The sequence below is a fragment of the Cynocephalus volans genome, chromosome 1 (genome assembly GCF_027409185.1).
Source record: "Cynocephalus volans isolate mCynVol1 chromosome 1, mCynVol1.pri, whole genome shotgun sequence".
NCBI lineage: Eukaryota > Metazoa > Chordata > Mammalia > Dermoptera > Cynocephalidae > Cynocephalus > Cynocephalus volans.
Genome location: NC_084460.1, coordinates 117,479,595 through 117,491,102, shown reverse-complemented (window position 1 = coordinate 117,491,102; position 11,508 = coordinate 117,479,595). Strand labels below are relative to the sequence as shown.

At 45.2% G+C, this 11,508-nt stretch overlaps 1 pseudogene; it reads right to left on the bottom strand.

Annotated features, from left to right (window-relative positions):
- Positions 1-9,977: 9,977 nt before the first annotated feature.
- On the bottom strand, positions 9,978-10,765 carry LOC134385579 (protein SET-like; annotated as a pseudogene).
- Positions 10,766-11,508: the final 743 nt, after the last annotated feature.

Sequence of the window (11,508 nt, the reverse complement as noted above, 5' to 3'; positions counted from 1 at the left end):
ACAAAGGCCGTGGGTTCAGATCCTATATAGGGATGGCCGGTTCGCTCACTGGCTGAGCGTGGTGCTGACAACATCAAGTCAAGGGTTAAGATCCTCATACTGGTCATCTTTAAAAAAAAAAAAATGGTCATAATGACTATTATAGATAAAATAGTCCCAAAACCCAATTGTTTCAGTCAGGTTTCACTGTATCACTGTGTCACTGTGAAACAAAGCACTCCAAAACCTGGTCATTTAAAACACAAATTTATTATTACTTCCCCTAATTCTGAGCATTGACTGGCTCAGCTGGGCAGTTCTCACCTGGGTGCCTGACGTGGTTACAGTCAAAGGGCAGCTGAGGCAGGAGTCATCTGAAGACTCGACTTGGCGGGAACATCGAAAATCGCTTCTGCACTCACGTGTTTTGCGCATCATCTGGGACAGCTTGACTAGCTGCGGGATGTGAGCATCTCTCTCCACGTGGCCTCTTCGTGTGGCTAGCTTCGGCTTCCTCACAGCTATGATCTCAAAGAAGTTGGGCTTCTTACATGGCAGCTGGCTTCTTCCAGAGCGAACATTCTGAGACGAAGAAACCGCAAGGCTTCTCATGACCTGGCTCCTGAGCTCACACAGCATGGTCAGCCACATTCATTTAGCTTACACAGGTCAGCCCAGGTTCAGCAGGGGAGGCAACTACACAAGGCGTGAAGGCTGAAGCTAGTTTGTTGGGGACATCTTGGAAACTAGCTACTGCACCAAATGCCAGCTTCTACTGATGCAATATTGAAGGGAGCTCGGGTTCTGAATTGCACACTTGGGTTTGAGCCTTTAGCAAGTCACCACTTCAAGGTCCCAGACAATTTGCTTATCTGTAAAATGGAGACAATGACACATGCCTTGTGGGTCGTGGTGGAGAACAAATGTCATTTCATGTGGAAAGCTCTACTGAGTGACCCCAGCATGCTGGAATAAACTCCTCTTGCTTGATTGCATCGGTCTCTGTCTCACGGTCTTTCGGGATCGCTCAGCTCAAGCAGGGTGTGTGGCACATGGGGTGCGCAAAAGTTCTCCTCCCCATTCAGAGCAGGAGGAGAACATTCTTAGTCTTCCACCTTAGAGAAGGCACCCTGAGACCAGGCTGCCAGCACTCCATTCTTCCTGAGCTCTACATGTGTGTGCCAGAAAGTTTACTTTAGCTCGTCACCTCCCCGGTTCATTGTTGGCACTGAATAAATAATGTATTATTCAGAAAAAGAGTTGTCAGCTCATGCTGCTCTGCCAGAATCCTTCTGAATGGAATTTCTGCTATATCTGGAGTGAGTTATTTAAAAATTTAAAAAAGAAAAGGTTAAGCCATCTGATCTAAGAAATCCCAGAAATGCTTTTATTTTCTTTTGACCTCTACTCTCTGAAACCTGCCAGGAACCGGCGCACATACTCATTTGGAACTTAACGTGAATTACCAAACAGCTGGGGGGAAATCAAGGTGACAAATTACTGACAACAGTTCTTAATGCAGCACTCAGGGCTCCAGAGAGAATCACTTAGCCTTTCAGTGGCTAGCTCTGTCCTTTCTGTGTGGCTCTGGGCCTGCCTGGGTGGAAGCAGTCAGAGAATTTATCAGCCCCTGGGATGGCAGGGAGACTGAGGTGCCACTCATGTCTGTACCCTCCTTGTCCAAGCTCTCACCAACTCCAGGGAAACACTTCACCAAGACCAGAAAGCATCAGACAGACTCCCTGGTCATGAGAACCTATGGGCATTAGCTTCTTTCAGCAGGGAGGGACAGTGTCAGATCCATAGATACATGCAATACTGGTCAGAGGAGGGGAGTGACTGTGGAAATGGGACAGAAACCCTCCCTGGGAAGGTATCTGTGGTCCTTGACATCCTCCCTTGGGAATACAGTTTAGTGGAAGAGCATGACCCAGGAATCAGCTCTGGCTCTGCTTTTACCTGGCTATGAACGCCCACACAAATCCTCCTTCCCATGGGTTCAGCATCCAGAACATGCTGAAAGAGTGCCACATCTCACACTCAATCCTGTGCTTGAGCTTCAGGCCCGGCACCTCCCGTGACACCTTCAAAGCTCATTGCCCTTCCCTCTAAAACATTCCTGGTCCTGGTTAGTAATATCCATCTACCTGGTGAAAGAAAGTGAGCCGAGATGCCGGCTACTGTTCAAGTTTTATTAAAGGAAGAAAAGCCACTGGGCTGTGCTCAGAGAGGCAGGCAGCCCAGGGCTGCCCTGGAAAGGGGACAGCACCAGGTGTGAGGGTGGGAGAGCTTATATAGTGTGCCCAGGGCTGGCTGATGCCATCAAGGAGGGTCGTTATGCTAATGTGGATCGGGGTGGAGAACAGCAGTCCTTGCAGAAGCAAAAGAGGTTTCTGTTTAAGTCAGGAGGGTTCTTGTGAAGGGAAGGGGAGAGGGGAGGGGAGGAGGTGGGTAGTGCCATTTTGAACTTGGGCTCGTCTAAAGTGGTGCTGGTGATGTTGCAGATCTATTACCCAGCAACCAAACAGGAACCCTGAACTCTATCCTTCCCCCAGCTCACACATCTGACCAGTCACTGCCCACTTCCGTTCTCTCTCACCGCCATCACTGGATACCATGTCAGCCTTCATCCTCTCCACCCACCCTGCAACTGCCTGAGTCCAGGCCCCTCACATCCCACCTGGACTGGGGGAGTGGCTTCCCTGTGAGTCTTCCTCTCTACTCAGCCTCCCTCAGTCAGCCCAGGACCCTTCTTCCCCTGGGACCAAGTCCAGTTAAAGGAAGAGAACACAAAGAAATCAATTGATTAGCTCTGTTTCCTGAGGCCCATTATTTCCCTACTCTGGGTCCCTCATGCCTTCATCTCCCAAGTGAAGGAATTGGATAGAATAAATTCTTCTGGAAGCTTCTTCCTGCTTCAAGATTCTGTGAACCCTCTGCAGATGAGATTTTAAAAAGGCTGGGGTTCTTATCTTACCACAAGCTTCAGACAGCCTTGTCATATCTGAAGGGGGAAAATCACTAACCTCTTCTCAGTGCAAATTAATGGCATTGATCTGCTCAATCCAGTCTGCTCAGCAGAAAGCAATCAGTGTAGTGGGAAAGAGTGTGTTGGGAGGTTTCCCTTCAGGAATGGCTAATCTTTCAGAGACAGGAACAGTCAGTAGCCAGGGGGCCTTTGCATACATTAAAGGGTTAATATCCTCAGCATTTGGGGGGTGGAGGTGAAGTCAACAACCACTCTTAGATGAGAGAGCAGGGACTGGTCTGAGCCTTGGTCTGTAGGGTTGGCTCTGCTGTGTGACCTGGGGTAAGTGACTCCCCCTCTCTGGGCCTGCTTCACCATCTCTAGTTGGAGTCACTGATCTCTACGCTGACTGAGTTCTCTGAAGGGAAACAGGTGAGCCTTATAGGGTCCTGGGGTCTGTTCTGGAGTCTGCTAGCCCACGGGAAGATAAGGATGTTTCTGTTTTTCACAAAGCCTTAGTTTGAACTCAGAAAATCTAACAAAGAAAGAAAATGGAAGAAAGGAGCTGTGATGGTTAATTTTATGTGTCGACTTGGCTGAGCCATACTGCCCAGATATTTGGTTAAATATTATTCTGGATGTTTCTGTGAAGGTATTTTTTGGATGAGATTAACATTTAAATTGGTAGACTTTGAGTAAAGCAGATTATCCCTCACAACATGGGTGGGCCTCATCCAATCAGCTGAAGATCTGAATCACAGGTCTAATCTCCCCAGAGCAAAGAGGAATTCTGCCAGCAGACTGCCTCTGGACTCAGACGGTAGCTTTTCCCTGGGTCTCCAGCCCGCCAGCCTACCCTGCAGATTTGGACTCACTGAGCCTCCACAATCTCATAAACCCATTCCTTAAAATCTCTCTCTCTCCCCTAGCTATTCTCTCAGATGTATATATACACATCTTGTTGGTTCTGTTTCTTGGGGAGCCCAGACTGATATAGGAGCTCTCCCTACCACCTACAGCAGGGAACAAGCCTGAAAGCTGTGAAAGTATCACTGGCTGTGCCGAGGGTACCAAAAGATTCTGAGTCCGTCCTTGTCACTCAAACAACTTCCAGGCTGCTCCGCATAGGGACTGCAAGATGGCACAGAAACTCTCTCTGGAATCCAGGAACGTCCTGTGCTAAAGGAGGCCCCTTCCAACAGGTGAGTGTCACAGGCAAGCGTCTAAAGAGGTCTGGAGTGCGGGTAGAGCCAGAACTCCTCAGCGCCCATTTTGATAATAATTAACATTGACTATGCCAGGTCGTTCTATGTGCTTTCCTCACATTACATGATTTTGTTATCAAACCTTAGGAAGCAGGTATTGTTAATATCCTCATTTCCTAGATGGGGAAGTTGAGGTGCTGTGAGACTGAGTAACTCCTTGACCTGGAATTGACACTATGCTACTCTCTACCTGTTGTGTTCCAGGAGCTCTACATGTGAGCTCGCTAGCCGGTGACAACCCTGTGAGATAGATGATGTCATCTGTGTCGTTCAGATGAGGAAATAGGACCCAGAGAGATTAAGTAGTTTCATAAGGTCACACAGCTGATAGTCAATTCCAAGTCCTTCTGACCACATCCCAAACCCTTTCCAGCCAGCCACGCTGCTTCCCACCCTTGCTTGTTGCATAGGGACTCTCAGCTATCCTGCTATTTACAAGCCTACTACTCCCTCAGGCCACATTTCATGATAATTGTCATCATTAATCACCATCATCTCAATGATAATTGTATCTGTGTGTGCAGGTTGCCAAGGACTTTTGCATACTTGTCTCACTCTGATTCATGATATCCTTCATTCCACGGGGGCTGGTTGAGGCCAGGGATAAAGCATGGAAGCTAACATTTTTCGAGAACCTGCTGCACTTCAGGGGCGAAGCTTGGGGTTGTATCTAATCTCACCACAATCCTGTGAGATGACATTACTGTCCCCATTTTACAGATGAGGAAACAGCCTGTAGAATATCCAGTGCCAGGTAAGATCATAGCAAGGGCGGATTTTCCCAGAGAGTTGTTGAACTTCTTTGCACTCTCCCACTCCCTGTCACTACTGGGATCTCCAATCAACTTCGCTTTTAGGGAAGTGCCCCTAAGTCTCTCCTTCCAAATTCCAATTCCTAATTTTGATTATCTTGTTCTTCTTTGAGAAGAAAACATTGAGAATAAATTGATGCTCAGGAAGAAGAGAGAGACTGCTAGCCCCTCCCAGCAGCTTTGCAGAAAGAAAGCACTTTCATCCCCATGAGACTCTGATCTTGGAATCAGAGGTCAAGGGACTGTGTGACCTGGAGCTGAGTGGCTGAGGAAGCATCTCCACTACTACTGCTCCCCACTCCCACCTCAACTTCACCTCTTGGTCCATTACCCACTCAGGCTCCCATGCCCTAAACCCAGAGGTCAGCCATCGCCCTTCCCTCTCCATTCCCCGTATATCCAATCCAGCAACTCTTCTAGAAGCTATAGCCCCCACCCTGGGACCACCATCACCCCCCACCCCAGGATTATGCCCACAACCTTCCCTACCCCACCCCACTCTGTTTACTTCCTTGCAAGCCCCTACTCGCTCCACCACCCTCTTGCCTGCAGTGCTGGTTACTCTCTGACCCTGCCCAGACCCTAGGCCCCCACCTGCTCTGCTCCAACCCACCTGCCTGGCCATTCACCTTGAAATTAATTCCTTGTCAACCTGCCTCACTAAATTGAAGCCTTCATAAGAGCAAAAACCACATCTATCTTATTTACCACTGTACCGCCAGTGCCTAGCACTAGCATAGTACCTGGCTCATAGAGACGGTTCCATAAACATTCGCTGAGTGTAAATGAACGAATGAGCTAGTGGCTTTATGGCACTGTATCTTAACATCTGTGCTTTTTTACCCCCTGCTTCTTTAACCCCCAGTGAATTTCTCCAGACTTCTCGAGGATTGAGACCTAGGCCTGGCTACATGGCCTTGCTTGCCCCCACCATGGGCCAGGTTCAGCCAAGCGCCCCTCAATCAGGTTTTCCATTTAACACTCCCTGAGCGCCTAACACCTTGTCATCTACCCTCTTCTTTCCCCCTCTGTCTTGAGGGATAAACTGACTAATATTTCTCCCTTCCTTGCATACCTCTCCCAGCACCAGGCTCGCCTCACACCCACGTGCAGGGACTTGCCCAGATCTCCCTCCTTGGGCCCTGCAGGGTTCTATTTACTCCTCCACCCTTGAATCTGGCCCACCCTGAGGCAGGCAGCTAATCGCCCCTTTCCTCTCTACCTCAACTTGCCTGCAACAAAAAGAAATAAATAAAAAGAGACTGGGAAGCATAGTATGAGCTGAGGAAACGCTGGTTGCAGAGAACATAACTTCTTTGATCCTGCTGTTGACCAAATCTTTCAAGGTGGGCAGACATGTTGGGGGCTGAAATGGGGTGCAAATATACTGGAGGGCTGCTCTCTCCACTATCTAGGACTCCTACTAAGATAACCAGGGTTATCCTAACCCAAGCCAGTAGCCCAAAGCCAACCAGGCCCTGAGTACCATGACATAGAGAAAGGGATGCTGGGCTTTTGGCTTTCACTGTGTGAGACAGGGCCCTGCCTCACACAGTGAGGATTCTCACAAAAAGGAAAGGGCAGGTTAGATTCTGGGCAAGCCAAAAATAAAAGACAAATATCCACCACATGGTTTCCAAGGCTCTAGCTCTCCCCGCCTCACCGTGCATGAGAAATGTGGAAGTTGAAGGCCACAGTTGCAGGCTGCGCTAAGGGGAAGTGAGGACCAGCATCAGATCGACCTGTCATGTTGGCAATGACATGCTGCCAAGGGCTGTTGTTGGGTGGGAGGCCTTTCATCCCATACCTGGCCATGGGAACCTCGAGGCGTTCCAGACCCAGGCTAAGCGTGGTTGGGGTGACAGAGAGGACTAAGGCTGGGTTCTGCCCTCAGAGAAGTCCCAGAAAGAAGGGAAGCACACACACAATCACTTACGAAAAATCCAGTCTGCGTTGGCTCCGTGAAGACTGACAATTTCCCACCGAATCACTACTGGCTCCCTGGCACCTAAAGATCTAATTCCTACTGATTACTTACTGTGTGCTTAGCTCAATGCTGCATTCTACATGTGAGATTTCATTTGACCTTACTGTGTAAGTCAGGTTCTCCAGTGAAAGAACACCAATAGGATATATAAATATATAGAGAAAGATTTATTATAACAATTGGCTCACATGATTAAGGAGGCTGGTGTGTCCAAAATCTGCAGAGCTGTCCCAGTTTGAGTTCAAAGGCCAGCAGCTGCCAAGAACCAGGAGGAGCTGATGTTCTGTTTCTTTCTTTCTTTCTTTTTTGTACACATTTAGTTTTATTGTAACAAAGTAACTTGCATACTTTTAATGTTTAAAACTGAGCGTCATCTTTCCTTTCCAGTGAAACAAAAAGAAAATTTAAAAATAAACAAGGAACAAAATTACAATAGAGAATGTCAATTCCAAATAAGATCCTACAGATTCTGCTGATTCTCCCATTGAGTGTCAGGGCTTAAGTCATCATTGGGAGAGAATTTTATTTTATTTTATTTTATTTTATTTTTTAGTTTCTTGATAGTTTTTATTAATCAGGCATATTAAATATTTTGCCACATACTAAAATTTATTTTACATAACAATAAACTTTTTATTTTATTTTTTTATTTTAAAAAATTATTTTTATTTATTTTTATTTTATTTTGTCAATATACAATGTAGTGGATTATTGTGGCCCATTACTGAAACCTCCCTCCCGCCTTCCACTCCCCCCTCCCTCCGAACAACCTCATTTCTGTTCGCTTGTCGTATCAACTTCAAGGAATTTTAATTGTTGTGTCTTCTTCCCTTCCCCCCAGTTTATATGTGTATTTATTTATTTATTTTTAGCTCCCGCAAATAAGTGAGAACGAGATATTTCTCTTTCTGTGCCTGACTTGTTTCACTTAATATAATTCTCTCTAGGTCCATCCATGTTGTTGCAAATGGCAGTATTTCATTCTTTTTTATAGCACAGTAGTATTCTGCTGTGTAGATGTACCACAGTTTCCTTATCCACTCATCTGATGATGGACATTTGGGCTGGTTCCAACTCTTAGCTATTGTAAATAGTGCTGCAATGAACATTGGAGAACAGGTATACCTTCGACTTGATGATTTCCATTCCTCTGGGTATATTCCCAGCAGTGGGATAGCTGGGTCGTATGGTAGATCTATCTGCAATTGTTTGAGGAACCTCTATACCATTTTCCATAGAGGCTGCACCTTTTTGCAGTCCTACCAACAATGTATGAGAGTGCTCTTGGATTGGAAGAGTCAACATTGTGAAAATGTCCATACCACCCAGAGTGATATACAAATTCAGTGCAATCCCCATCAAAATTCCAATGACATTTTTCTCAGAAATGAAAAAAACTATCCAGACATTTATATGTTATAACAAAAGACCACGCATAGCCAAAGCAATTCTGAGCAAAAAAAATAAAGCTGGAGGCATAACACTACCTGACTTTATCCTACAAAGCTATAATAACCAAAACAGCATGGTACTGGCATAAAAACAGACACACTGATCGATGGAATAGAATAGAGAATCCAGAAATCAACCCACACACTTACTGCCATCTGATCTTTGACAAAGGCACCAAGCCTATTCACTGGGGAAGGGACTGCCTCTTCAGCAAATGGTGCTGGGATAACTGGATATCCATATGCAGGAGAATGAAACTAGACCCATACTTCTCACCATATACTAAAATCAACTCAAAATGGATTAAGGATTTAAATATACATCCTGAAACAATAAAACTTCTTAAAGAAAACATAGGAGAAACAATTCAGGAAGTAGGACTGGGCACAGACTTCATGAATACTACCCCAAAAGCACAGGCAACCAAAGGAAAAATAAGTAAATGGGATTATATCAAACCAAAAAGTTTCTGCACAGCAAAAGAAACAGTTAACAGAGTTAAAAGACAACCAACAGAGTGGGAGAAAATATTTGCAAAATATACATCTGACAAAGGATTAATATCCAGAATATACAAGGAACCTAAACAACTTTACAAGAAAAAAACAAGCAACCCAATTAAAAAATGGGCAAAAGAGCTAAATAGGCATTTCTCAAAGGAAGATATACAAATGGCCAACAGACATATGAAAAAATGCTCAACATCACTCAGCATCCGGGAAATGCAAATCAAAACCACACTGAGATACCATCTAACCCCAGTTAGGATGGCTAATATCCAAAAGACTGTGAATGATAAATGCTGGCGAGGTTGCGGAGAAAAAGGAACTCTCATACATTACTGGTGGGAGAATTTTATTTTAAAAGCATCATCTTAAACTGCAAGGATGTCTGTTAAACATCACAATTAAACATGCCAAAGGAGAAGCCATGTTGTCAAAATGCCCACTTAATCCACCCAAACATCTCGAACCCACCCTTTGCTGACCTACTATAACCCAATTTTTTTGGTTTTTTGTGTGTGTTTCTTTAAACACGAGAAAGTAGACAGATACATGTTGGTAAGTGCTAACTGTCCATATTCACATAGAGACACAGTGTAATCTCTGAGCCTAATATACGGAAGAAGGGGGGAAAACCTAGAATTCTATGCACTATTGCACAGGGGCCTAGCACCTTCCAGCTTCCAGCACAGCGAAGGGAGCAGAAGGTTTTTCTTTTTTCCCGCAGGGCACGGTGGTGTTGATTCTATACAGTTTTTGTGGCAACAGGAAGGAATGAAAATGAATTTGGAACAGAAAGGGGTAGAGATTCTTTTCCCATTGTATTCTGCTCAAGGCATTTCCCCCCAACAAGTTGAGAACCATGGTGTAGAGAAAAGAGACCTCAAGAACAGGGTGACTGAGCACAGGAGGGGAGAAAAAAGAAAAAAAGAAAAAAAAAGACTGCAACTTGCTCCCAGAGACTGGAGAAAATTTTTTTAAAAAGGAAGGTTGGAATCCATCAGTGTTCTATTAGTCATGTCCTTCATGTTCCTCTCCTTCCTTCCCTTCATCATCATCTTCATCTTCTGCTTCGCCTTCTTCATCATCCATCCCAGGAACCAAGTAGTCCTGTAATGGACTTGGCCAAACATCATCTTTGATGGCTTCTCCTAACTCACCTGCACCTGCATCAGAATGGTCAGTCAACCAGGTAGAGAAGCTCTCTGGTTCCTCATGCTGCCTCTTCCTGCTGGCTTTATTCTGTGTTTGACTTGAACATTTTGTCAAATCCTTTCCAGATTTCCATTGGATTTCAGTGGACTTTGAAGACGGATCACCACTCTCATCCAGATGAAATTCTTTGGAGAGAACTTTATTTTCGAAGTAAGGATTTTCATCAAAATAAAAATCTATTCTGTAACCTGATTTAATATCTTCAAATTCTGTCGCTTCAACTCTGGTCAAATAATGCAGCACCTCTTCATCTTCCTCCCCAAGCAGTGCAGACACTTGCGGATGGTTGGCGAATGTTGTTACCCACAAATTTGGGATTTTGGCGATCAGTTCTGACTTCTTCTGAAAAAAATGGTTGGTGGAGTTTATTATAGTTCTGTTCTACTTTCAAGATCTCCTCACTGGCTTGTTCATTAAGTTTGTTTGTCTCATTTTGTACTTCATCAATATGTTCAATTGCTTCTTGCTGCTCTTTTTCTTTCTTTGGGAAGTGGAGGGAGGCTGATGTCTCCTCTGACCTGGGACAGGAGGCGGTCTTGCTTTCTTCGTTTGAGGTGGAAGGGAGACTGGTGTTTGGGGGCCATGCCGCAGAAGGAAGTCCAAGAACCAGACCTGAGGGTCCCCTTGCTTGTCAGGACGAAGCTCCGAGACTGATGTTTTATTTCAAAGTCCGTCAGGTAGGAAGAATTCTCTCTTACTTGGGGGAGGGTTGGCCTTTTGTTCTGTACAGGCCGTCAACTGATTGGATGAGGCCCGCTCACATTATGCAGGGTGATCTACTTTACCCAGTCTACCAATTTAAATGTTAAATTCATCCAAAACAGCCTCACATAAATACCCACAATTATCTTTGACCCAATATCTGAGTACCCTGTGACCCAGTAAAGTTGACACATAAAATTAACATTCACATCTACTCACAACACTCATATTATTTAGAGATAAGTTTATTGAGTCCCAGCATGAAGTAGCAGACCCAGGATTTGGACTGGGAGACTGATTCCAGACCTGATTCCAGAACTCGCAACCTTAACCAATACACTACACTATTGCTATCTTCAGTCATATAGTAGATACTCAATATGTATTTGTTGAATGAACGAATGAGTGAAGTACCAAGAGACGATGTAAGCAGAGCCCTGTGGGAGCACAGAAAAGACAGAGTATTCTGACTGAGGGGATTAAGGGATGCTTTCATGACATCTCCAGTTTCTAGAGTGGATAGGGAGATTGGGAGAAGGGCATGTATGGCAGACAGATGTGAAAGTGGCCCCAGGAGCCCCACCTCTTGGTGTTCATGCTCTTATGTAATCCCCACTCTTTGAAT